The sequence below is a fragment of the Mesoplodon densirostris genome, chromosome 16 (genome assembly GCF_025265405.1).
Source record: "Mesoplodon densirostris isolate mMesDen1 chromosome 16, mMesDen1 primary haplotype, whole genome shotgun sequence".
Classification (NCBI taxonomy): Eukaryota; Metazoa; Chordata; class Mammalia; order Artiodactyla; family Ziphiidae; genus Mesoplodon; species Mesoplodon densirostris.
This window is the reverse complement of record NC_082676.1, coordinates 39,366,457-39,393,262: the sequence shown is the minus strand read 5'-3', so window position 1 is coordinate 39,393,262 and position 26,806 is coordinate 39,366,457.

The window sequence follows — 26,806 nt, the reverse complement described above, 5'->3', positions numbered from 1 at the left end:
AATGGGATTGTCAAGAAAGTTCTTAGGGAGGGAGAGATGGGGGGTCACGCACACTAGAGGACCTAAGGCACCAGCAAAAATACCAGGACTGCGGGAGCAGAATAGCTGGAGGGTCTCGGCCTCATGGAGAAAAGGAGGAAACTCACATTTGAGCATTTGAGAATGTGCCCAGCACTGTTTGAAGTGCTTTACCTGCTGTGTTTCCTGTAAAGCAGGTAAACCATGAGACACTCACCAGGGAAAGTTATTCATGGTTTACAGACGAGAAAAGACTCTTGTGACAGACACTATACCAACCACTTCACACACCACAGTTTCCATCTTTCCACAGCAAACTTGTGTGGGGTTGCTGAGAAGATATTTTCATCGCATTTTACAGATGAGAAACTGAGACTCTGTGAGATGAATTTCACTCAGTGAGAAAAGGGAGAAGGTCTGGCAAGCCAGTCAGTCTGTGAGCCCAGGCGAGGCCAAGACAAGGGCCCAGGGCCAGACGGGGGGAGGTCCAGGAATTGGGGGAATAGCTTTAGGCTGAAGTGGAAAAGTTGACAGCAGAGTCCTCTGTACTAGAGAGATGCTGTCAAGAAGATTTCCCAGAGTGTGTTGGAGGGCTGCTACTGCCTTTGAGGTAGGAACATTGCATTCCCCACCTAACCGCTCACACTTGGCCTAAAGGGCTCCATTCCCAGCTCCCTCTGGGTGGAACCCAAGCAGATGCGGATGGACGCCCTACCGTTCTGGGGCGTGCTTAAGTGGGACTTGATTACATGTGAGTGAAACCCAGTGTGAACTGGCTGAAGCAAAGGAAAGAATTGACTGGCCCATGTGATCCAAAGAACAATTGGGATAAACAGGATAGAAACGGGGCTCAGAATTCTCTAGAACACATAATGGGTTGTCCTTGGTCTTCTTTGCATTTTTGATTTGACAGTCCCTGCCGCCTGGCTTTCTACCCATGGTTGGAACACAGAGGCCAAGAGTTGCCTGAATGTTGAAGCTTTTGTTATTATTGAGGTAAAAGCATAACACATCAAGGTTCTTACTGACAAGACCCCCTTCATTTAGGTATAAAAGGCAGCCGAGAATCACCACAAGGGCTTGCAGAGTCCAGACTGGGGGCTCTGAGGTCAGGAGCACCGTCGACAGAACATTCTGGAACTGCTTCTGCCATGGGGAGAGCTGTAATGACACACTGAAGGCATTCCTCCACTGTGGGCTGGGGACGACAATCCTGGGCCCCATTCAGCTGCCTCTGAAGGCTGGACACCCTTTCCCACCCTCCCATGGAACAAATTCTGCAAAGAGCCTCCTTCCTCTTGTCATCACTGCTAAATTGTTCCCAGGCCATTGCATCTGGTTAATCCCTGCGCCCCAGTCGCAAGGAAGCCTGGAAAAAAGTGATACTGGCTTGGGAAGCAAGACTCGAAAGCTTGGAAACTTCTCAACATGAGAAGAGTGTTCAAAAGAGGCTCAGGCACCCCCAAGGACACATGTCTACTCTAGGGATTCATCCAGACAGTGTGCAGGGCTCAGCATGATCAGAATACAGGTCAAGGTCAAGCAGCTTCCTGTCCCCTTAGCTCAGCAATGCCTGTCCAACACCACGGTCACTTTGAGCAGACTAGGATCCAGTGCCCTTTCTCCCTTCCCACTGGCCCCAGAGATTCCATACACTTCCGCTTCCTTTCCAAGGCTACCACCACCCACTCCATCGAGGCAAACTGCAGAGCAGAAGGTGGTACCCTTCCCAACAGGCGCTTATCTACCATGGATGCACACAACACATTCATTTGTTTAAAATGAGATGAAACGCACATAACAGAAAACTAACCCTTTTAAAGTATACAATTCATCGATATGAGATACATTCATGATGTCGTGCAGCCATCACCACTATCTAGCTACAGAATATTTTCATCACCCCCAAAGGAGACTCAAATCCATGAAGCAGTCACTCCTCACTCCCTCCCTCTCCCACTCTCTGGCAACCCTACTAATCAACTTTCTGTCCCTATGGATTTACCTATTCTGGACAATTCATAGAAAATGAATCATACAGTGGTTGACCTTCTGTGTCTGGCTTCTTTCACTGAGCATAAAATTTCCAAGGTTCATCCACATTGGGAGTGGCTATTTTTTTTTCCGTTTTTTTTTTATTAGTTTCTGCTTTATAACAAAGTGAATCAGTCATACATATACATCCGTTCCCACATCCCTTCCCTCATGTATCTCCCTCTCTCCCACCCTCCCCATCCCACCCCTCCAGGCGGTCACAAAGCACCGAGCTGATCTCCCTGTGCTATGCAGCTGCTTCCCACTATCTATCTACCTCACGTTTGGTAGTGTATACATGTCCATACCTCTCTTTCGCTTTGTCACAGCTTACATTTCCCCCTCCCCATATCCTCAAGTCCATTCTCTAGTAGGTCTGTGTCTTTATTCCCGTTTTACCCCTAGGTTCTTCATGACATTTTTTTTTAATTCCATATATATGTGTTAGCATACGGTATTTGTCTTTCTCTTTCTGACTTACTTCACTCTGTATGACAGACTCTAGGTCTATCCACCTCATTACAAATAGCTCAGTTTCGTTTCTTTTTATGGCTGAGTAATATTCCATTGTATATATGTGGGGAGTGGCTATTTTTATTGTAACAGATTATGTTTGTCGGCTAGGGCTGCTGTCACAAAGTACTACAGACTGGGGGGCTTGAACAACAGAGACGTATTGCCTCACAGTCTGGATGCTGTTAGGTCTGAGACCAGGGTGTTGGCAGGGTTGGTTCCTCCCGAGGGCTGTGAGAAAAGGATCTGCTCCAGGTCTCTCTCCTTGATTTGTAAATGGCCGTCTTCTCCCTGTGTCTTCACATCACCTTCCCTCTGTTCGTGTCTGCCTCTGCGTCCAAATTTCCCCTTTTTATAAGGACACCAGTCATATTGGATTAGGTCCCATCCTAATGACCTCATTTTAACTTGGTTACCTCTTTAAAGACTCTGTCTCCAAATACAGTCCCATTCTGAGGTACTGGGCCTTAGGACTCCAACATATGAATTTGGGGAGGTCACAATTCAACCCATAACATATATTTTTTTCACTCCAAATTAGACAAAATAAACAAGGACTCTCCAAATATTGTCAGCACAGAGAAGTCTGATAGACTGTCATCCTCTATTGGCTTGAACTTAAGTTTGGTGGCTTCCAGAAGGCCAAGCCTTTCCCTATTCCCCTGTGTCCTTGAGGTCGGCCACCTGGTCCCCTTCTTATAGTTCCTTTTCAGATCACAACAGGCCTCCTTCTCCATGAAAGGCTCCCTCCCAGGAATTTCTTGATGAGACACTTCTGTCTCTTGTGTGCCACCCCCTTGCACACAAATACAAATACCTCTGTACATCAAGGGGCTTCAGGCACCCGCTAGGCCAGGGTGCCCACTGTAGCCCCATTCAGCCCTAGGACCCTTGCCTATGCCCCAGCCTTTGAGCTTTTCCCCCCTCTTGGTTTTTTCTCTTCCAATCCTCTGGGACTTGATCTCCCGCCAGTGCCAGATTTAAACACATCAAATCAACCAGTCCTTGCTGCAGTGTGGATCTTCCAAGAGAACTTGAGGTCTTTCCCCAAATAACATGTTTCCAAGGAACATGATAATGGCAGAAATCCTGAGACCTGCAGGGAGAGACAGCATGAAGCCACAGCAGCCAGGATTCCCCTATGCTGGGATAATGTGATTTGTACATCTCTTTCTTTTCTCTTTCCTTCTGCAAGCACTTGGAGTCAGACTCACTGAATGAGAAGGAACCACAGCCCAGTGGAAGAGACCAGAGACCCCTTGACCCTTGTATGGTGTAACTGGAGGTGTGCTGAGTGACCAGCCATATTCAACTACTCCCCAGGCACACTCTACTCATTTGCCAAATAAGGCTAATTCCACCCATCTTTCTTATCCCACAAGGCCTTTCGGACAATAAATAAGTCACTCAAAACATAAAAGACAATGCGAAAATGAAGGGTTTTTTTTCCTACTGTTTATTCATCTAGCACTGCCAGAAATGTCCAATAGAGCTTCGTGCAGGGCTGGAGCCCCAGGGAATGTTCTCTGAGCTTGCCTAGCCTTTTCTAACCTCATCCAAACAATTTTTCTTGCTTCCCTGAAAGAAAATCCAACGCTTCATTTAGTGAATTAACCTCAGATGTTGGAAATGATTTCTTCGTAGCTATAGGGAGGCTGTCCAGGTTATGTCAAAGTACTGTTCAGCCGGGGAGGCCAAAAGCCAATCTGTTGGAAAACCAATCTGGATTTATCTGAAAAAGAGATTTATCCTTCATAGAGCAGGGAGCAAAGCAAGGGATTGGTGAGAGCTCACAGATCAATTCTCTTTTAACCTTTGAACTGTGAGTCTGTGTTACATGGTTCCGAGTTCAGAGGGGCCAAGGCCTCTTCTAAGCAGAACAATAATCGTCTCATATCCGGTAAAACAGATGAAGGGGAAAAAATATGTCAACCAGCACGGTAACGAGCAATTGCCTGACTCTGCAAGACCAAGCCCAGTTTCCACACAGTTCCATTTGCTACATTAACTTTAGCCTCCAAGTAAGATTTTTACTCAGACGTGAAATAATTGTTCCTCTAACATCATGTGACAACAGGGAAATGCCCGGTATTGATACTGACACATTCTAATCCGTTCTCATGTGTAAAGTGAGTGATTTCCCTAAATGATGTGCAAATCTTAAAGGTGCCATCCCTCCCCCATCTGAAGTCAGATTTAATCTACGTTACAAATTAGTGCTCTGATGCTAGAGAAATAATCTCTGCTTCCCTGCATGGAGGAGCCCTGTGCACTTCTAATTCTATTTATTACACTCACTAAATGAAAGGAGGGAGGTGCTTGCGGGGAGAGGATTGGAGAGAAAGAGAACCATTCTGGCTACTCCAACTGTTCCTTATAACTTCCTCCTGAGACCTTTCCATCTGGTTAGACTAGAAAGTATCCGACTTGCTCTTTTCGAATCGTGCTCTGCCAACTGACAGCACTTTGGTGATCTCATCTGCAGTCTTGTCAAGCTTTAGGGATGTTGTTCGTCCAAGCCAGGACATTCAAACTTATTTACTAAAAGCTAAGAGTTTCAAGATGTCTTATAGGGTTCAAGGGTGTTTCCTATACTGCCCCTTCTCTCAGCCTCCTGCCAGCCAAGTGATATGGACAAGGATTCCAAGCCTGAGAGGGCATGAGAATCTCTGAAGGGTCTGTTCCAACAGCTTCCCAGGCCCCAATCTCAGATGTTCTGATGCAGCAGGTCTGGGGTCGGACCTGAGGATGTGCATGTGCGACAAGTGTCCAGGTGTTGCTGAGGCTGCTGCCTGAGGACCACAGCATGAGGCCTGCTGATAAGGATTATTATCTCCATTTTACGTTGGAGGAGATGGAAGCACAGGATCACGGAGGGTGAGGACTCTGTCCTAAGCCTCTTAACCCAAACCCCCTGCTGCCTCCCTGTTTCTCACTCAGCACCTGAGTTTTCAGTCCAAAATCCACCATTCTAGAGGGAGGATGCAGAAATCAAATGGGGCCACGGGATCCGCTCCTCTCCATCCATCTTCACCACCCCTGTCAGAGCAGACAGGGGCCTTGCCCACCTGCCCATATTTGACCCTTCATCTGTCCCAGTTATGATCAGAAAATGCTTACTGCATTTTCCTCGGCTTTTTTGGCAGCCCCCGATACGTGCGGCTTCCACATTCATGACATAACATTCCTGCAAATTCATCCTGGGCCACAAGTCCCCATTTCCCTCATCCAGACGTGTTGATTTACACCTGAGCTCAGCAGAGAGTGTCCCTATGAATTTCCCCTTCCTTCATCTTTGGGGCCTTGAAAAATTGTGCATCCAGTACTTGGATGCCTTGTGCAAATCATTCAACTTGCAGGAATGGTACCCATTATTATTCTGAGCCTTTTGATACCCAGTAGGACCTGCACAGCATCTCTCAGTGTAGAGACCCCTCCCCATCTTGGTTACCACAAACTCTATACTGTGTCCTCATTAATTGTCAGGACCTCAGTCAATTCTGCTTCACCAACCAAGTTTACTCTGCCGATTGGAGTTAAGCCCGGAGTAGCAGTTTCCTCTTGCTGCCTGTTCTACCCTCTGGGAGCTAATATTGGCAGACCAGTCACAGATATGTCAGATACCTTGGATTTCATCTGACGGGACGTCCCAGTTGATGTCAGCATGGGTCTGGCCATTTTTTCTATCACTCCTGCATTTTGACTCTGGGCCAGTTGGGGGATTCCTAACACTCATGCAGGCCCTCCCCTGGGCCAAAGGCCTCTGCTCTCCTCTCCCAAATGCCTTCCAGATGCTTCCATGCACCAGTAAGAGAACATTCAACCAGAGAGAGGTTCCCTGGGCACACAAAGCTACTCCACCTTATTCCAAAGTAGAGCTATTGACTTTGCATTCACCACCACCCCAATATACACACCCTTATACACACCCCACACACACTCACCACCTCTTCCATCTAAGTAGCCCCACTGGTATGTGTCATATATATTGGGCTTCTATGTAAAATTTTGTTGGAAGAAAAGAGTTAGTACAATCCCATCATTTTATTTCATAGGTATAGAAAGTGGCGGCTCAGAAATTGTTTACACAAAATTACAATGATAACCAGTGTCACAGCCGGGGATATTCAGCTGCCCTCTGTTTTCCTCCTCTTTCTCCTCCTCCTTTTTTCGGTACACAGGCCTCTCACGGCTGTGGCCTCTCCCGTTTCAGAGCACAGGCTCCGGACGCGCAGGCTCAGCGGCCATGGCTCACGGGCCCAGCCGCTCCGCGGCATGTGGGATCTTCCCGGACCGGGGCACGAACCCGTGTCCCCTGAATCGGCAGGCGGACTCTCAACCACTGCGCCATCAGGGAAGCCCACCAAGTGACTTTTTAAATAGCTATTTTACATCTAATTAATAATAACTGCTTTATGAAAAAGCAATATGTGAAGCAGTATAGTATGGTAAAAGGAGTCCAAAAAGGAGAATAAGAAGGAGGAAGAGGGCTTCCCTGGTGGCACAGTGGTTGAGAGTCCGCCTGCCGATGCAGGGGACATGGGTTCGTGTCCCGGTCCGGGAAGATCCCACATGCCGCGGAGCGGCTGGGCCCGTGAGCCATGGCCGCTGAGCCTGCGCGTCTGGAGCCTGTGCTCCGCAACAGGAGAGGCCACAGCAGTGAGAGGCCCGCGTACCGAAAAAAAAAAAAAAAAGTGACTTGGTGAAATTTAAAAACTTTAATTCTATAAAATTAAATGTAATAGATATTCCCCTGGAAGGTTCTGGGCTGTAAAGTTTTTCCCTGGTGAGTTTTATAAAACACCACCACTTGATTCTCATAAGCCATTTTCCTTTGACTATATAACAGAATCTGCTCCACAATGGTCAGGAGCAAAAGATCTGGTTTTGTTTGTTTGTTTGTTTGTTCTTTGGTAATTAAGTTAAGCTTTGAAGATCCTTGGCAAGATTGCTTAGATACAGATATCAGCTCTTAATGGGCCCCTTCTTTTCCATAGGGTTATATCAGAGTCATGGGTGGTGTCAGATGAGAGAGGAGATCAAGCCATCCATACATTCTGGGAAGTGCTCTTATTGGTCTCAGTCCATTGTGATTGCTTCCAAGACACTCCTGGTCCAAGTCCACATGATATTGCCCTGGCCAGAGGCAGGACCTCCAAGACTCACAAAGCACATGCCCACCTGCCAGCCTTCATATGTCCTTCTTTTGGGCTCTCATGACCTTGGTGTTTGGGATCAGTCCCCAAGCATCCCTGTGCCACCTTCTCACAATCCTTCCCATCTTGAGTTGATATGTGGGAGCACCACCTCTACATCCTCCACTGGCCTCAGAAATCACTGTGCCCCCAAGTTCAGATGCCCACCCCCCCACTCTTTAGACTCCATTTTTGTGGCAATCCAGCTGTTTTCTTCTATAAACCAAAATATGAAGGACTCTAATCCCTGGTGTAGGCCCAGAACATCAAGTCACAAAGCTCAACTTGCCCCCTTAAGAGGGAAAAGCGGGGGAGCCCTCTCCTTCTTCAGTGATGAGACCACAAAGATGAGTCAGAGCTGCTATCTGCCTTTGTGAACCAGGCTCCAGGGTTTCTGCCTGAAGACCCCAGTCGTGTTCCAGTCAGCCCCTTGATGACATCCATGCAGGAAAAAAGGGATATCAGGTCATCTAATGTTCAGCATCTCTGGGCTATGGTGGGGGGTATGCACACCATGTGCTAGACCCTGAGACAGAGGTCCTACTGCAGCCCACTGCCGCTTCCCAGTGTTCCACCTGGGGGCAGCCTTTTCCTCTTCTCCCCACCCAGGGCAGCTATCTGTGGGGTACATAAAGGGGGTGATGAAGAACTATTCTCACCTGTTCCACCCACACCAGGGTCCTTTGCCCTGAGCACAACCCTGCAGTGTTCCAGGACTGCAGGCGATTCCATTTCCCTTCTTAGGGTTTTGTTACAGAGTCATTATTATTAGTCTCTTGTATTATATAACTTTTCATCAATTCTTGCTCTTTTCTCCAACCAGACCCACAGTTACTTAAGGAGGGAATATGATTTATTCTTCTTTCATCCCTCTCCATGTTCTACATCTGGCACATGTGGAAGGTAAGTAGCAGATATGCAATAATATTTTTATTTTCATTATATTTATCTGAAAAAAATCCAAGCTTGTGCCCATGAAAGAGCTAATTGTTCTTACCTTCTAGAACAATGGCCATCTACCCATGGGTTGAACCACATATTACACATCCTGAATTTTCTTCTCTTCTTTTTTTCCTCACCATCCCAATGCTTTAGATCTTTCCTTTGCTTAACTGCTCCTAAAAGAAACAGAATGAATGTCATATGTTCTCCCAGAAAGGGGCCTCACATGCAACTCACCAGGGTTGTGGGGAGGGGACTTTGCAGCAAAAGCTTCAGGCCACGGGGAGTTATTGTTGAATGGGTTCAGCATTTTGGTTTACAAGATGAAAAGATGTCGGAAGATGGATGGTGGTGATGGTTACACAACAAGTTGAAGGTCCTTAATACCACCACACTGTACACTGAAAATAGTTAACATAATAAGTTTTATGTTGTGTATATTTCACCACAATTAAATAAATCAATTAATAAATTAATAAAGCTGCAGGCCTGCTATGGGAAGAATTCTGCTATGGGAAGAACAGCCCATCCCAGCCCCGAGATGTGGTGGCTGGGAGCAAGAGACGTTCAATTGTGACACATTTTAATAAAGTATGCTAAATTATATGCTGGTGGCATTAATAGCAATCAGGCTCGTAGAACATGGGATCTAATGGCTCATAAATGGGATGCAAGTTCATTTTTACAGGCCCACTATAATAAACTAATTATTTTGGAACTCTCCAATTATGCATGTTTCAAAAAGCTGAATTGCATTAAAAACATGTTATGGCTTTATAGATTTTGTCTGTAGGGAGAGGAGGAGATACATCTGCTCCACAAGTGCCCAGGGAGAGAGAGACACAGAGAGAGAGAGAGTCACAGGCAATAGATAAAGAATAAGTCAGCTGCCAAATGACAAATGTGGTGAAGGAAGACAAAGTGCTGTCAGTTTCCTCATCAATTACGGCCGGTCGCTAACCCAGGAGACAGCAAATTGCACAGCCATCAGAGATGGCTCTGTTAGAATTATGGAGTTGGAGATCGCCACTGATTTATTCAGTGCCTGGGGTACAGAAGGGTGTCTGTTGCTTTGGGATTAAGATTTCCCTGCTCAGAGCCATCTGGAAGCTCAGGGGTAGCCCATCCGTGACAGAAACACTCTGATTCTCGGGAGGGGAGCAGGCGTCCGGCAGGCCCGCCAAACACCCCAGAGGCTGCTGACAGGCCCCCTAAGGCCCAGGTGAAGCTGTGAGGAGCCTGCCAGGAGGGGGTTGATGTGCTACACACACTCTCAGATCCTTAAAGGGAGGGCCTCTATCGGATAGAAGGGCCCACACACTCATCCGGTTAACCGCATGGCCAGGTAGGTTTAAATCCCGTGGGACAATCTCACACATTGCTTAACCATCAGAGTGGGAGGGTGGTGGTGCTTAAATTTTAATGTTTTTGTCTGTATAAAATTATATGCTCACTGCAGAACAATGGCTGTCACCACTTCACAATCATAAAATGCATAAGGTTGATCTCATTGCTTTTATTTTTCCAACGAATAACTGAGCCTCTTTGTGTCTTACTAGCAGGAGGTCTCATTTTCCTCTTGAAGTTTCTCCTCTCCCTGAATTGGCCCAAAATCCTGGGGGCTTACATGGTCCAACATGAGGTGATCTGGCTTCTACGCTTCCCTCAAGAGGGACTGATACGCAAGTCTCTGCCTCAACTACTATTTTCCTTGCATTCATCCCCAGCTGGGGCTGGAAGCACCCTGCCAGGTACCTGATCTCAGGGAAAGTCACATCCCCACCACCTGCCTCAAACTTGCCAACCAACCTTCAGAGTTTCACCAGGAAGAAGGCCCTTTCTTCTCAGGGTGGACCTCAGTCAAGGGCGCTGAATGTGCGTGACCAAGATCACAGACCCCATACCTCTCTTTTCCACACCGTGGCTCTCAGGGTTCCTGCAGTCCCCAGGTGCTGGGTACAGATGGATCCTACAACCCCAGAACCATTGTCTATCTTTGGTCCCTAGGAACTCAGCACTGGTGGCCCCAGAGCTCACCCTTCTCAACCATCAAAACCAGTGTTAGGTTCAAATCTCTTTCTCCAGTGTGTTCCCCTCAACTTCTCAAGAGGAAGCCCCCTTTCTGTCAATGGGAATCTTTGTAAAGCAAAATCCTCAAGTGAAGCCAAGGGGCCACAGACTCTTTGGAGAACCACAGAGTTCAAGTGATTTGCTCACTCTAGAGGAGAAGCCACGAATTCCATGTCTGTTAGAGCACACCTGCCCCACCCACAGATAACCAACGTTCTGCTAAACTCCCTCCTTTTCTTTTTTTTTAATTTAAATACAGTTGACTTACAATATTATGTTAGTTTCAGGTGCACAACATATCTGATATTTTTATAGATTACACTGCATATAAAATTATTAAAAAATATTGGCTATAGTCCCCATGGTGTACATTAATCCTTGTATCTGATTTATTTTACACATAGTAGTTGTGCCTCTTAATCACCTTCCCCTATCTTGCTCCTCTTCTCACCCTTCTCCCCACTGGTAACCACGAGTTTGTTCTCTGTACCTGTGAGTCTGTTTCTGTTTTATTACATTCATTCATTTTATTTTTTAGATTCCATTCCTATATAGTTTGTATCCCGCTTTTTCTTTTACTTTGTATTATATCTTGAGCATATCTATTATCATTAAATATTCTTCAATATGAATTTTACTCAAAATAAACTATTGTACAGATATGTCTTAATTTAATTGTCCACTTGCCTGTTGTTGGACATTAAAATTGCTTTCTGGGGGCTTCCCTGGTGGCACAGTGGTTGAGAGTCCACCTGCCGATGCAGGGGACACGGGTTCGTGCCCCCGTCTGGGAAGATCCCACATGCCGCGGAGCAGCTGGGCCTGTGAGCCATGGCCGCTGAGCCTGCGCGTCCGGAGCCTGTGCTCCACAAGGGGAGGTGCCACAGCAGTGAGAGGCCCGCGTACTGCAAAAAAAAAAAAAAAAAAACTGCTTTCCGGGAGGGACTTCCCTGGCCGTCCAGTGGTTAAGACTCCATGCTTCCACTGCAGGGTTCAATCCCTGGTCTGGGAACTAGAATCCCACATGCCATGTGGCACGACCCCAAAAAAACAAAATGTTTTTTTTAAAAACTGCTTTTTTGGGGGGGAGAATATAGATACTATGAATATTCTTATATATGAATCTTTGCCTGCATCTTTGATTATTTCCTTTTCACAAGTTCCTAGAAGTGCAGTTACTCTCAAATAATATGGACATTTTAGACTCTCTAAATATTCTCAAAATACTGTCTAAAAACCATTTATTTACAAGAGCATGATATTACTTATTTCTCTACATCTGTGCTAGCTTTGGATATTATCATTTAAAAATAAGTTTGGTAATTTAATAGGCTAAAACGGCCTCATTTTAATTTGTATAATACTTCAGTCATTATTAACGAGACGGGGAACTCTTACATATATTTTCTAACCAAATATATTCCCTCTTTTGTAAATTTCCAGTTCTTGTACTTGTCCATTTACCTAATGATATCCTAGTGCTTTCTTATCAGTATGTGTGAATATGTACATAGAAGCCCCCAGACCCGCCCCAACTGCCAATGAATGAATAAACAGGCAGTTTAGAAACAAGGTTGATGGATTCTATCCCCCTCTGCAGGGTGGCACCTAGGGCTCGAAGCCTTTGATCTCTGTATCTCTAGCAGCAAGCCCAATAAATGTTAAATGAATGAATTTATTATAATAACAACGAATAGCCTTTTGATGCCACATTCATGGCAAGTATTTTTCAGTGTATTTGCCTTCAATATTTTTACATACATAGACATAGAATCTTTTTGATCTTCTCCTTCGTGGCTTCCTGCACTGCTTCTAAACCACAGAGGTCTTCCCTATCCAAGGGTGTATGAAATATTCAATTCTATTTTCTGCTCACCTTCCACTGTCTGCTGTTTTACATTTAATTTTATTTCTCATGTTCTTAATGGAAGCCAAGCCACTGGACTGGACCCTCCAAAGGCTCTTTTGAACCAGATGCAGAGGTAAAGAGTCCCCTTCGCCAGGGAGGGCACCTGAGGAGGTGGCTTACTGCACTGCATGTTTTCCTGCATCTGCTGCCAGTTGGCCTTCGAGGGAGAATAATTTTTAACAGCAGGCTGAGCTCCCTCTGCCAGGAAGGAAGTTATAAACTCCAGTCCTCTCCGCTCAGTATGGGGCTTTGTACTAAATCAGTTCATTTTATTCCCTCCATCTGAGAAGCAGGCTAAGCAGGGGCTTTATTTACAAAGGTTAAACATTCCTTTAATTGGATTGCTGGCATTTAAGCCGGGAGCCCTCTCCCCTGCCTCTTGGTCCCTCTCCTTCATACCTGGACTAGTGCCAGAGAGAAATACCAAGGGAAGACTTCCTTTAATGAAGAAGACATGAGAGGGGTCCTTTTGGAGATTTGTGTTACAGCTTGGAACCACCACAAACTAATGAATTGAATCACGAAAGGTCCCCAGCCACTTGATCGTTGAGCAAAGGAAATTCGAGAACTCTCTAGACTGGGGAGAAACAGGGTTTGGAACACACATGGCATGTGCTCCACAAAGCACGTTTCATATCTGAGAACAAGGTTATTTCCAAATGCACATTCCTCGCCTGGCCATCTGAAGGCAGTCCTAAGGTCATACGTTGACATAGAGAACCCTGACGAGGAACAGAGAACCAGTCTCCAATCCAAGCTTGTCTAGCTTGTAACAACATGCATGTCACACCCTCCTCAGGCCTCAGATTCCTCACTCACAAGTGATTCCTAAGTTCCCTCCCATCTCTGACACTCTCTGTCCCTCCATCTTTCTATCTCAGTAATGCTGCTAGTGTACACAGAGGACCAATGATGATACAGGCAAAGGATAAATCCAGATACATTTACAACCTTTCCTCTATAAGAACACGATATCAATTCAAAAGGTCAAAAGCCTAAATGCCTTGGATCCATGTGACATCTAAGAAGTAGAACTCTCACAAATTGGATTCAGCCATTAAGTCCTGAAGATGAAAAAAGAGGAATCAAGCATGAAGAAATTTCCCTCAAAGGAAAATTAAAACAAAAACAACAACCACAGAAGGAATACATGCTCATTAAGCACTTGTTTGGGTCAAATGTGTACATATACATAATACTGTCCTCATGCGACAGATGTAGAACCTCATGCTGAGAGAAACCACAGTCCCCTGACACTTCCCCACGGGCTGTGGGCTTCGTGAGGGTTGGATCTCTTTTGCTGTTGTTGTTGTTTTAGTTTTTGCATTTGTTTGTTTGTTTCTGGTATATTCTCAAGACTTAGCACATTGTAGGCACTCAATAAATACTTCTTGAATAAATTAATTTAAATTAGCAAAAGAGATCCTTTCCTCCAGGTAACAGCTAAGCATGGCCTCAATTTCACCTCCCACTCACTCCCTCAGCCAGATGCCCTTATGGAGGATACAACCTACACACCTGTATATGGTTGTGTTGCCATAGGCCTGGATGCAGATGACGGGCACCCCTCTGTTATCCTCTCTTAAAGACCAATTCTGATGTCCTGGACAATTCAGATCATTAATGACTCTCATCTTCAAGCTTATGGATAATATTAGCATGTAGCTAATACCTAGATATTACTCGGCATTACAAATCATAGAAAATAAAAGGAGAATAATAAACCTTTCAATTGGTCTCTGTCTCTTGCTACCCTAGAATTTACCATTGCTATTTTTTTAACTTTTTATTTTATATTGGAGTATAGCCAATTAACAATGTTGTAATAGTTTCAGGTGCACACCAAAGTGACTCAGCCATACACATACCTGTATCCATTCTCCACCAAACTCCCCTCCCATCCAGGCTGCCAAATAACATGGAGCAGAGTTCCCTGTGCTATACAGTAGGTCCTTGTTGGTTATCCATTTTAAATATAGCAGTGTGGCAACCTAAGTGTCCATCAACAGATGAATGCATAAAGAAGATGTGGCACATATATACAATGGAATATTACTCAGCCATAAAAAGGAACAAAACTGAGTTATTTGTAGTGAAGTGGATGGACCTAGAGACTGTCATACAGAGTGAAGTAAGTCAGAAAGACTAAAACAAATATCATATATTAATGCATATATATATGGAATCTAAAAAAAAACAGAAAGAAAGAAAATCATCAGAAGAACCTAGGGGCAAGATGGGAATAAAGATGCAGACCTACTAGAGAATGGACTTGAGGATACGGGGAGGGGGAAGGGTAAGCTGGGACAAAGTGAGAGAGTGGCATGGACATATATACACTACCAAATGTAAAATAGACAGCTAGTGGGAAGCAGCCGCATAGCACATGGAGATCAGCTTGGTGCTTTGTGACCACCTAGAGGGGTGGGATAGGGAGGGTGGGAGGGAGGGAGATGCAAGAGGGAAGAGATATGGGGACATATGTATGTGTATAACTGATTCACTTTGTTATAAAGCAGAAACTAACACACCATTGTAAAGCAATTATACTGTAATAAAGATGTTTAAAAAAGACAAAAAATAAAATTAAATAAATAAATAAAGCAGTGTGTACATGTCAATCCCAAACTCCCTAACTATCTCTTCCCCCCACCCTTCCCCCCTGGTAACATAAATTAATTTCTATTTTCAAAAAAAGTTTTAGCTCAGAATTCAGTTCAAAGAGGAGAGACAGCTCATCATTTGGTAGATGCTAATATTTACAACAGATATCTCAACCCACAAAAATAAAGTGTTTTGTCCTATTTTATGGTGCAAAAATCTGTCTTTAATTTGATCCAAACCACAGCAAAGCTTACAAAGTCCTACCTCTAGGCATAAAAGGAGTAAGGTGGGCTTTTTTAATAGCTGCTGAAAGAACACATAATTCAAAGCTTTTCCTGTGTTTGATTACAGTGATCTAAAGGAAAGATGATATTAGTAGAATTATAATCAACAAATCACTTGCAGAAGATAAAGTGGCTGGTTGGAAATGAGTCAAGTGCCTATATATTATGTGGCAAACCTAACCACATATTTACCAAACTGAAGATCTATGTAACTACTCTATCATTTGTTTGTTTCCTACTTTTGAGCTTTCCTTCCTAAACAGCATGGTTGAACAATCCATTTTTGGTGAATTTTTGGTGTAGCTTATCCAGTACTTTCAACTATTGCCTCATCCTTGAAATTTACATCAGTTTTTCTCCAATTGTTATTGATCTTCTTATTATCAGTAATTAACTGCCTTTGGTAAGGGGCTTTTAAATTTCCTCCTTTGCCCCATGTTTCAGGGGTTCATCTTGTGACTCCATTGTTTTGGAGTGGGACAGCTGGCTGGATTGAAGGGCTTTGACTCATCACTACACCTGAATGGTGAGGACAGCTTTGGTTACAAAAAGAAGCGTTTAGGGCTTCCCTGGTGGCGCACTGGTTGAGAGTCTGCCTGCCGATGCAGGGGACACGGGTTTGTGCCCCGGTTCGGGAAGATCCCACATGCTGCGGAGTGGCTGGGCCCGTGAGCCATGGCCGCTGAGCCTGTGCGTCCGGAGCCTGTGCTCCACAACGGGAGAGGCCACAACAGTGAGAGGCCCGCGTACCGCAAAAAAAAAAAAAAAAAAAAAAAAAGAAGCGTTTAGCATCTGTAGTCTATGATGTCCAGTGTGTCCAGGAAGGAAGCATTGAGAAATGAGTTTGAACTAAAAGGATGAAATGAGCTGAGAAGTAGAAAAATCTCCTTTCAAAATGGAAATCCTAAATGTAAGAAATAAATCAAGACAGAATGGTTGAAGATGTTGTGGTGGGGAAAGTAGACTGTGAATCAGGAGCTTGATTCATACTTGATTCATACTTCTGTCCCACTACCTCATGTAACCCTTTAAGTGGTCATCTTCAGATCTCCCCAGGTGAGTGGTCCTACACTCACATGACGGGAAAAGTGAATGAAAAGAATCCACATGTTGGGACTTCCCTGGAGGTCCAGTGGTTAAGACTTCACCTTCCAATGCAGGGGGTGTGGGTTCGATCCTTGGTCAGGGAGCTAAGACCCCACATGCCTCGTGGCCAAAAAAACCAAAACATAAAATAGAAGCAATATTGTAACAAATTCAATAAAGACTTTGAAAATGGTTCACATCAAAAAAACTTAAAAAAACAAAACAAAACAGAATCCACATGTTGGCAAGTATCTTGCCTCGATGGGCCAGAATTTCTTCATCAATAAAATGGGTAAGAAAGACAGCCCTTCACTGCTTATCCTTTGATAAAATTTCAGTGAATCAAATACTTCTCTCTCTCAGTCTTGAACAGACTCAATTCTTATTTATAATACTTATTCATCTCAAACATATAATCAGTGTATGCTCATTTTAGGAAAAAGAAAGAAAAATCAAAGAAGAAAAGTGAGCAAAAATTTTAAATCACCCATTACTCCATTACCCCATATAAACTGCTGTAATTATTTTGTATAGTTTTGTTTCAGGTACTTAAAATTTTTTATTGGTTCCTCCTGTAAATATTGTTTTGATATCTTTTTATTCCTAATTAATACATTCTGAATATCTTCATTGTCTATAAATGTTTCCTAAATTATTATTGAATGACTTTATATTGTCTAGTCATATAACTATAACTTATTTAACCAGTTCTTTATTATTGAATATTCATTTGTTTTCATTTTGGAGGTAATATAAATAACACTGAAATGTATATTCCTATAATAAAGGCTTTGCATATAGCTTTAATTATTTCCTTAAAACAAAAATCTATAAATGGATTTCTGGATCAGCAACTATACATATTTTTAAGACTCTTAAATATCCCATGAAAATATCATCCCAAAAGGTTCTACTCCCACATTTGTGTTGAAATGCCCCGTCATGTCTAGCCTTATCATCACAGGGTATTACCATATACATATATATTTAAATCTTTGCCAAATCACTGAAAGAAAAAGAGTATCTCACTACTTTGCATTCCTTTTATTACAAGTTGAGCATTTTTTCATATGTTTATTTGAGAGCTGTGTTTTGTTAAGAGTAATTTCATTGCATTTATCCTCTATTTTGCATTTTTCTTCTTCTTAATAAACGGTTCCATTCCCCAAGCTGCTAACAAACACCTTTTTTTTTCTTTGTAAGAAATGTTTTATTTTCATATCCTTAATCAAAGAAGAAGACCCAGAAACAAGGCATAAATCCATTTGGTCCTCACAGGCAAACTGACTGATATAATGTATGTTTTAGCTCCATGAGAGTCAGGTCGTGAATGGCTGGTATAGCTCATGGGAAAGAAAGCTGGCCCAAGCATCCTTCTCGGGCAATCCTGGTTCCACATCTTCTCCCAGAACTGCTCTTCCACAAGTTCACAGTGACATCTTAGTTGCCAAATTCCAGATCTCCCTGCCTACCTTCTGAGACCCTCAGTAGAAATTTCTCTCCATTGTTTTTGAGCACATTTCCTTCTCTGGGATGCTCTGAGCTGATCACGCCTGGTTTTCCTGCCTTTGCCTCACTGACTCCTTCTCAGTGTCCTCCACCAGCTCCTCTGTCCATTCATTCACACTTCTCTCCTCCCTGGCTTGGCATCTGAATTTGTTTCCTAGGTCTGCTGTACAAACCAGGTGGCTTCAAGCAACAGAACTGTATTGTCTCAAGGTTTTGGAGGCTGGAAGTTCAAAATTAAGGGATTGGTAGGGCCATACTCCCTCGGATGGCTCTAGGGGAGAATCCTGCCTTGCCTCTTCCGGCTGCTGCTGTTTGCCAACATTCCTTCGCACACCTTAGCTTGTGGCTACATCACTCCAGTCACATGGCTGTCTTCGCTCTTGCGTCTTTTACATCATCTTCTCTCTGTGTGTCTATCTCTGTGTCCAAATCTCCCCTTTTTCTAAGGACACCATTCATATTGGATTAGAGATAAAGAAGTGCTCCTATACATTAAATATTCCTAAAACTCTCAGAAAGAGAGAAACTAACCCAAATGTTTTTCAAGTCCACATAATTTGGGTAAATTTTTGGTAAATAAGAGTAGCTATAATATTAATATAAATAAATATTTATAATATATAACTATATAATATATTTAGACTATATTAATAAATATAAATAATTAACAAAACAGCACCGTCTTCTTAGTGACTAAGTGTTTTAAGCTCACGTGTGGAATAAAAGTTTTAAGAAGGTACTTTTTAATAATAATTATGTTTTATAATATCTGCCTTAAAACAGTTTCCAGTCTTTTTGGTAACTTGCAGCCAAAGAGTAGGTCTGTGGAAAATCTTGAAAAAGAAATCTTATATCATAAGGTCAAAGTAATCTAAAATTGGGTGGATTTATTTATGTGGTTTTTTTTTTAAAGGAGCTTTAGTATCAATACTGATGCAAAACTAGAGTTTGGTTTTCTCTGTTAAAACAGCAAAGTTTTCTTGGATTATTGGTCTGTTCCTAATAAGGGATTGTAAGAGTTTTTTCTTTACCTTTTAAGCAATCTGCCTAGGAAACAAAGATTCTGTATCTCATCAGAATCATTTCCTGTGCTTTATGTTGACTTTATCATGTCCTTGATTATGTGAGAGAATCCAGTCTTCTCACTTTTAAAAGAGCTAAGGTGTTTCGTTTTGTTTTCTTTTAAATAACCATGTTATCTCCTTCAGTTACTTTGGAAACCTTTTATTGTTATTTTGGCTAAAAAGGTAGCTAGGTATTGTTTCCCAGTGACCTATGATTCTATTTAGTCAAGTGTTCAAACCTTTTGACATTTTTGACAACTTTGCCTTCCCCCAAATCAAGTCCTAAATGAAATCTTCTTGCTCTCAAACTGAGTTTGATATTTCCCAGAGGTCCCCTGGAAAATCTCAAAGAATTTGTTCTTTCCCCTTGTAAAGTGAAAAATGTTAAAAAAATAATTAGGTTTATTTAATATGCTCAATGGCATGAAAAGCATTGTCAACTAAGAAATGCTTAGTCTTCCCTAGGTTATATTTGTATGGGTAAATATTATTAATAGAAGTATTTTAGAAATTGTATCAAGTTCCTAGAAATTTATCAATGCCCTCATGCTCCATATATCCTGGTGCTGTTCTGGGGTTGTCTAACCAGCTATGTGACTTGACCTATTAAAAATAAATAAATAAGAAGTCAGTACATTTTTCTAGAACAGATAGCCAGAAAAGATGCATTTGTGAGCTCATCAGAAACTCACCTCTTTTGAGATGACATTTAGCAGAGATGCCAGAACATGTCTGCTTTGCCCAGGATGTTGTGTAGAATTAGCCGGATGACACATGCTTTTTGGTGAGTGTTTTGTTCCCTTCTGAAAATAGATACTGGCTTTGGAGGAGCCCCACAGTCCTTCTTCTTCAAAACATTGGGAATGTGGGATAGAGCCATACAAGCACAAGAACCAAACATCGTAACAGAGACCGCTTTGCCCAAATCCCTCATCTCACAGATGAAGAGCATGAAGCTCTCTGTGAGGTTAAGGGATCCACCTAAAGGTACAGAACATGTCAGAGGCATGGCCAGGGCAAGATGAGGGCTACCGATTCCCTTCACATGCCCTAAACTGCCCTTCTAGAATCTCCTGTGATCTCATACGGCCCAGATGTAGTCAGTGAAGGGTTTTTTCTCAAATGCTAGCACTAGAAATGTTGATTCCAAGAAGGTCCCCTGAGCCTGCATTAATAGTTAAATCTTTCCAATTTAAAGGAGGCCAGTAAAGAAATCCTGTTGCCAAGAAGTCCTATTTGGACCTGAGTTGGGGGGATGCAGGATGCTTCATTTTTATTTCTGTGGACATCCCAATATCTGTGTTGGCTCTGGTTCAAGTACCTTTGAGACTGTCTCTCTCTATTCTTGTAGCTCTGTTGTCATAATGCCTAAAACTACAGTGTACCAGATTCAGTCCATTGCTTACCAGATTCCCTTAAAAAGTATATAACATTGTTAAAACTATTGTTTTTAAAAAGCTCCTTTAAACCATGACATTTATTAGCCGTTATATTAAGATAAACTATAAAGTTATCCCCAATATAGATGTTACCTTTTGATTTAAATTCCTACTTGAGTAAACTAGGCAAGGAACATTAAAAGCAGAATGGCTTTTAGGACCCACTGGGTAACGTTAGAATTTGTGGCATGCTAAACACCAGCAGAGCATATGCAAGCCAGTCTTGGTTAATCACATTTGGGGCCCAATTAAACTTTTCCCCACTTGCTCCAGTTTCTACCTGGGGCCCAGTGAAGGGAGCACAGCAGGTGAAATTGCCAAAGACGGAAGGAAACTTGAGCTGCGGTGTGTGAGGACAGATTTGCTGCTCATTAGCTGGGCTCTTTGCAGATTCTGAAGCACAAGCAAGAACAAAGTCAGAGCAAAGCTGGTGATAGGAGATTTAAACCCCCTGGAGCTGCCCTTTGCTATCCCTTCCTATGAACCAGAACTTCACCCACCACTTAGCTGTGTTGGTGGCAAGGGTCTCCACAGCTGGAAGAGCAGACAAGTTCTGTGGATCAGCGCATCAGGACAAGGAATGGCTTGAGCCCTTTGGGGGGAATTGTGCCATCCTTCTGTAATCTTAATTAAAACAGATGTGTGATCTTCTGTGCCACCTTTATCTTTCAAATTGATTGAGAAGGGCATCCAGAAAACTGACCTGAGTCTTCCTTGAAGTGACCATACCAGGTCTCCATACTCAAAGGGTCTGGGAAAGAATTCCTTAATGCTTCTTCCCTTGGAAGAAGTGATCCTTTTGGTCAACCAGATGTACCGTTAAGGTGTTTGGGTTAATAAAATTGGGATGAGGGGTTCCTGCAGTGATGCTGGAGGAAAGATCCATTGGGACATGGGAGCAGGAGATGCAGCTGATATCTGAGCCGAGAGAACCTTTGTTGGGAGGTATCTTTCTCCACTCTGACCATGAGCTAGCATCTAGAGGTGCCTCTGGTAAAGGAAATAGAATATAGAAGGAAAGAAACGTCTGCCACCAAGCTGTCCACTGGAGTTGACACAAAGCAGAGGAGCTCCAGGGAAAATGGTGTAGATGGTACCTGGTCTCCTGCCTCCTCCCTCTCTGTCCGCCTGAGCAGACTGGTGACCGTGTGTCAGGCTCCACTCTCTCCAAGTTCCCAGGCCTGGTGAAACTTACCCAGGAAGAACACACCAGCAATCTGAGGCCCCTGATCCTGGCAGGGTGGCCTTCAAAGCTCCACTTCCCGTGTTGCCTGCAGTGCCCTGTTCTGGGTCTGAGACCCATCTGCTTTCCTCTGAGGCCCCCAAACTGCCTCCGTTGTCCACCAGTTCCTTTCTTATCATTCTGTTCCATTTCTGAAGCAGAGTTGGCAAAGCATGGGATTTGGAGAGAACAACGTGGCTTGCTCTTTTTCTCCCCGGCTCACCCTCAGCCAGCTGGTAAACCTGTCCGAGTCTCAGTTTCCTCTCGTTTATCACAGGAATAACCTTGCCCTCCCCACACGCCTGCTCTGAGGGTGGACGAGACTGCATATCCAGGGTCCCGTGCAGGGCTGCCAGGCATAGGCACTCAGCCAGGACATGTGCCCCCTGCGCCCACTCCCCCCAGTGGGGGCCATGCTGGCCTTTGATTTCCTTCCTGTGCTGCAGGGCTCTGGGCTCTCGTTCAGAACACACATCTGGATCTTGGATTCCTATGGCCATTATCCCCTCATTCAGTCAACAAACAGTGGCTGGGCCCCTCACATGTGCCAAGTGTGCACTTAGGTGTCAGCATCATGGAAATGAGCAGGACACACACCTAATTTTTAGTGCACCCTCCCAGCAGGGGGATACCGACATGGAAATAGCAATGAGGGGCTATAATAGAAGCACATGTCAGCAGCCCCAAACCCCACCAGTGTTCCCTCTGGGTTTCACCTGCCTCTGCTGCTTACTAGTCCTCGGTAATAACCTACTGAGTCTCAGTTTACCCATCTTTAAAGTGGGAGTGCTCTCAATTTACAAAGGTGATGCAAGTTCCTGACACCTAGGGGAAAACTCTCTAATTTGCTTCAAAATGATCCCCTAAGGGTTTCTCGGTTTTGCACGTGGCTTTCCAAGGAATCAGTTCAACTATCCAAAAGAACAATTTCCCTGAAAACAAAACAAACAAAACACACAAGCTGGACCCAAAAGTCACGCTACCTTTTCCTCCTCAGGCGGATCGCTAACGCAGCTCTCAGCTGCCCAGCCGGCTCCCTCCCTGGCGGAGAGCAGAAGAAAGGCCGCCCCTTGTTGACTGAGCTTCCCACTCTTTCCCCTGCCATTGCTCAAAACAGATTGCTCTGTTTGAAGCTGGTGGGCTCTGCCTAAACATCCTGATGACAGGAACTCCCAAAGCTTGCAGCTATTTCTGAGCAGGGAGCGGGGCAGAGGTTGAAGAAATAAAATCACCTCTAATAGGTAATTATCGATTCCCAGGGCTCCTGACTGAAGCTTCTACATGCAGAAACACATGAAGGGAAGACTTGGAGTGCCTCTGAAGCAGGGACATGGCCATGCCCCTGCTGAGCAAACCCAGCAAAGGGACACTTGGTCCCTCTCCAGGAGAGGGATGTAATAAAGAGGGACAGGAAAAGAGGACAGTTCCTCAGTACCTCTCTACCTCAGGCAAACAAGGCACCTCATTTAAAATTCACAGCATCCCAGACCTTCCCTGGTGGTGCAGTGGTTAAGAATCCGCCTAGGCTTCCCTGGTGGCGCAGTGGTTGAGAGTCCGCCTGCCGATGCAGGGGACACGGGTTCGTGCCCCGGTCTGGGAAGATCCCACATGCCGTGGAGCGGCTGGGCCCGTGAGCCATGGCCGCTGAGCCTGCGCGTCCGGAGGCTGTGCTCTGCAACGGGAGAGGCCACAACAGTGAGAGGTCCACGTACCGAAAAAAAAAAAGAATCCGCCTGCCAATGCAGGGGACACAGGTTCGAGCCCTGGTCCGGGAAGATCCCACATGCCACAGAGCAACTAAACCCGTGCGCCACAACTACTGAGACTGCACTCTAGAGCCCGCGAACCACAACTACTGAAGCCCGCATGCCTAGAGCCCGTGCTCCACAACAAGAGAAGCCTGTGCACCGCAACGAAGAGTAGCCCCCGCTCGCTGCAACTAGAGAAAGCCCGCGCGCAGCAACAAAGACCCAACGCAACCAAAATAAATAAATAAATAAATAAATTTTTTAAAAAATAAAAATAAATAAAAACAAAATTCACAGCGTCCTAGAAGGTAAATTTTATGTTCTCTACTTATGTGAATTGCCCATAGTTGCATAGATATAAGTGGAGGGACCAGAATTCAAACCCAGCTGGGTCTGATCCCTTATTTTTCACCCTAGTCCACAGTCCCCTAATCCAGTCTCCGAGAGGGTAGGGGGACGTCTCATGATGAGTTGGGGGTCTCAGGCCACTGGTTATTCTGGAATTATCACTTCAAACTCCAAACTGGCTGTAGTCAACCATTTCCCTAATTCAGCAAGGCCACCTACCTACCACATCAGACCGTGAGGTCCTCACCTTTGGTGTCCTCCATTTAAGAGAGGAGGTACCACCTCTGCTTACCAGCAACTGCCCACCCTCCTCCCCACTGCAGCCTTTGTGCCACGCCCTCCATGTGCTTTAACATAATCAGATGTGTTTTTCTTAATTAGTCATCATTATTGATTTGACATCCTGCTGCAATTTAAATAAACTTGGTGAAGTTAATGAGGCCCCAATAATATTCAGTCTTCTTATGCTAATTATTTTTTGGTGACCAAGTTCATTGTTAATATAAAAAGCAATATCAACCCTGCCAAAGATCAATATTGGTACAGAAAGCGAGCTCCAGAGTCTAAGAGAAGGGACACACCATCATTGGTGGATGTCGGGAGAAGTCCTGAGTCCTGAGACTGGCCCAAGGAGAATGTGGGCTTGCTTTTGGGAGGGGCTAAAGACAGAGATGAGGAGAACGGTCCTCGAGGGAGTCTGTGGAAGAACTGGATGTGGCAGTCATTGTGGCTATCTGGGAGACTTCTGAAGTCCAGACACTGATAGGAATTCAGAGACACTGAAGAGTCTGCCATTGTTTTCACCACCACCCCCAATCCCCAGCCACCTGATCTCCACGCCCCCAGGGATCCAACTGTCCAATAAGCCCTCTCAATCAACACCTTCTCTCCACACTCCCTTCCCCTGCTCTGCTCACAGCTTGTGCTTCGTTCATGCTTTCACCATCAGGAGACCTGCCTACCCACATCCAGTCTCAGCCCCTCCAACCCAGCCTCCAAACCAGAGACCAGATAATTGTCCCCCTGCTATGGAGCTTTCCAGTGGTTCCACTGCCTGGAGTACAATCCAAGTTCTTTGTGGAATACAGTCTCCTTTCATGGAGTTCAAGCCTTCCAGACCTTAACTGTCATCATCTCCCCAAGCTACATCTCACAAGCTTGAAATGTTCTAGTAACTCTCTCCCACCCTACCATTCTAGATAGTTAACTCCGGCTCACTCTCCGCCCTTAAATATCCCACTTCCTCAAGAGGATCTTTCCAGCACCCTTGTTCAGAGCTCCTTGTCTGCTCCATGACTCTTGGCCTTCCCACTTTTATAGGTCCATCACACTGATTATAATTTTCAGTATTTGTGTCTCTCTTATTCCCTGGACTGTGAACTTCTCGAGGGCATGGCATTTGTCTGATTCATCTCAGGCTTCACAAAGTTCAGTGACCCATAAATTTCTGATGAACAAACGAACGAGCAAATTAATCCTTGTGGTGGAAGGGATTCTGGGAGAAACTGAGGGATCCACAGGCAGGTAAGCTGGAAATAGAATCTCAGGTATAAACTGAAAGCTAGGCCGAGGGGGGCACATGGCGTGCCTGCAAGGGTTTACTTTTCCCAGTAAATGGACTAACTGTTGACTAAGGTGTTTATAAAGAACTGGTGGAAAGAAACAGGCCAGAGTGTAGACTCCTGCCTCCAGATCAAGCAATTACTACAGATGCTGGCTGGGGACATGGCTTGAGGGAATACAGAAAAATTACCAACCACGTTTGGCTCACGCTGTGCATGAAATGAATCAAAAAGGGTGAACCAAACCAAACCTGAACTGTGTCCAGGAGACATATTTCAGGAGGTCCCAATGGGCAAGAAACAGCAATTGCCAATGAGGAAAAGAGAGCTGGGCTTCTTGCAACCCTGTGGAGGGGACTTGCTGAAGGGTAGCATCTCCTGCCCTGAGAGATGCTGGGATTCTTGTTGAGGGGATGCATTTCCCTGCTGAGCAAACCGCGTGTGCATGAACTGTCAGGTCTCCTAGGAAATGCGTAGCTCTTTCCTGGGCACACTGGGAGTCCCTTGGCTCTGATCACAGAAGCACATTGGAGATGCTCAGGGTCCCCCCAGGAGGCACAGTGGTGGGGGAATCCCATCAACCAGCACCAAGCAAGCTCTCAAGCCACACACACATCAGCACTTCTCAGAGATTCACTCAAAGATGCCTGGTCTGGTGATTATGGAGTATAATTCCCTTAATATCCAAAGAGAGACTTATTGAGCCTCTGTCAGGTACCATGCACAGTACTAAGGGCTAAATCTCGAAAAGCCCTTCCTGTGATGATGAGTTCCTAAAACGTGTTAGTTCACCTTCAGTGAAATCTCAGGAAGCGTGATTTGGAAAGGAATACCAAAGAGCTATTGTGCTGGTCTGGAATCTTTATCTCCTAAAGATTTGGCAGCCTCTCTTTTCCTCGGCAGGAAATGGGCTAATATGAGAACAGGGATTCTTTTCCAGCATAAAAAGGGAAGATTGTATATATATGAGCTAAGCTTCATTTGAATTGAAAATCCGAAAACTGTCTCCCAAGTAGAAAGAGTCCAGATGTCAGAAGGTTTAGTGCCCCAGGGAAATGCATTTGAATTAATATTTAAAGATGGTGTAGTCTTTCTTCAAGTTTCACGACTGATAACTAAAATAAGCCATGGGGCCTCCCTGGTGGCGCAGTGGTTAAGAGTCCGCCTGCCGATGCAGGGGATACGGGTTCGTGCCCCAATCCAGGAAGATCCCACATGCCGCAGAGCGGCTAGGCCCGTGAGCCATGGCCACTGAGCCT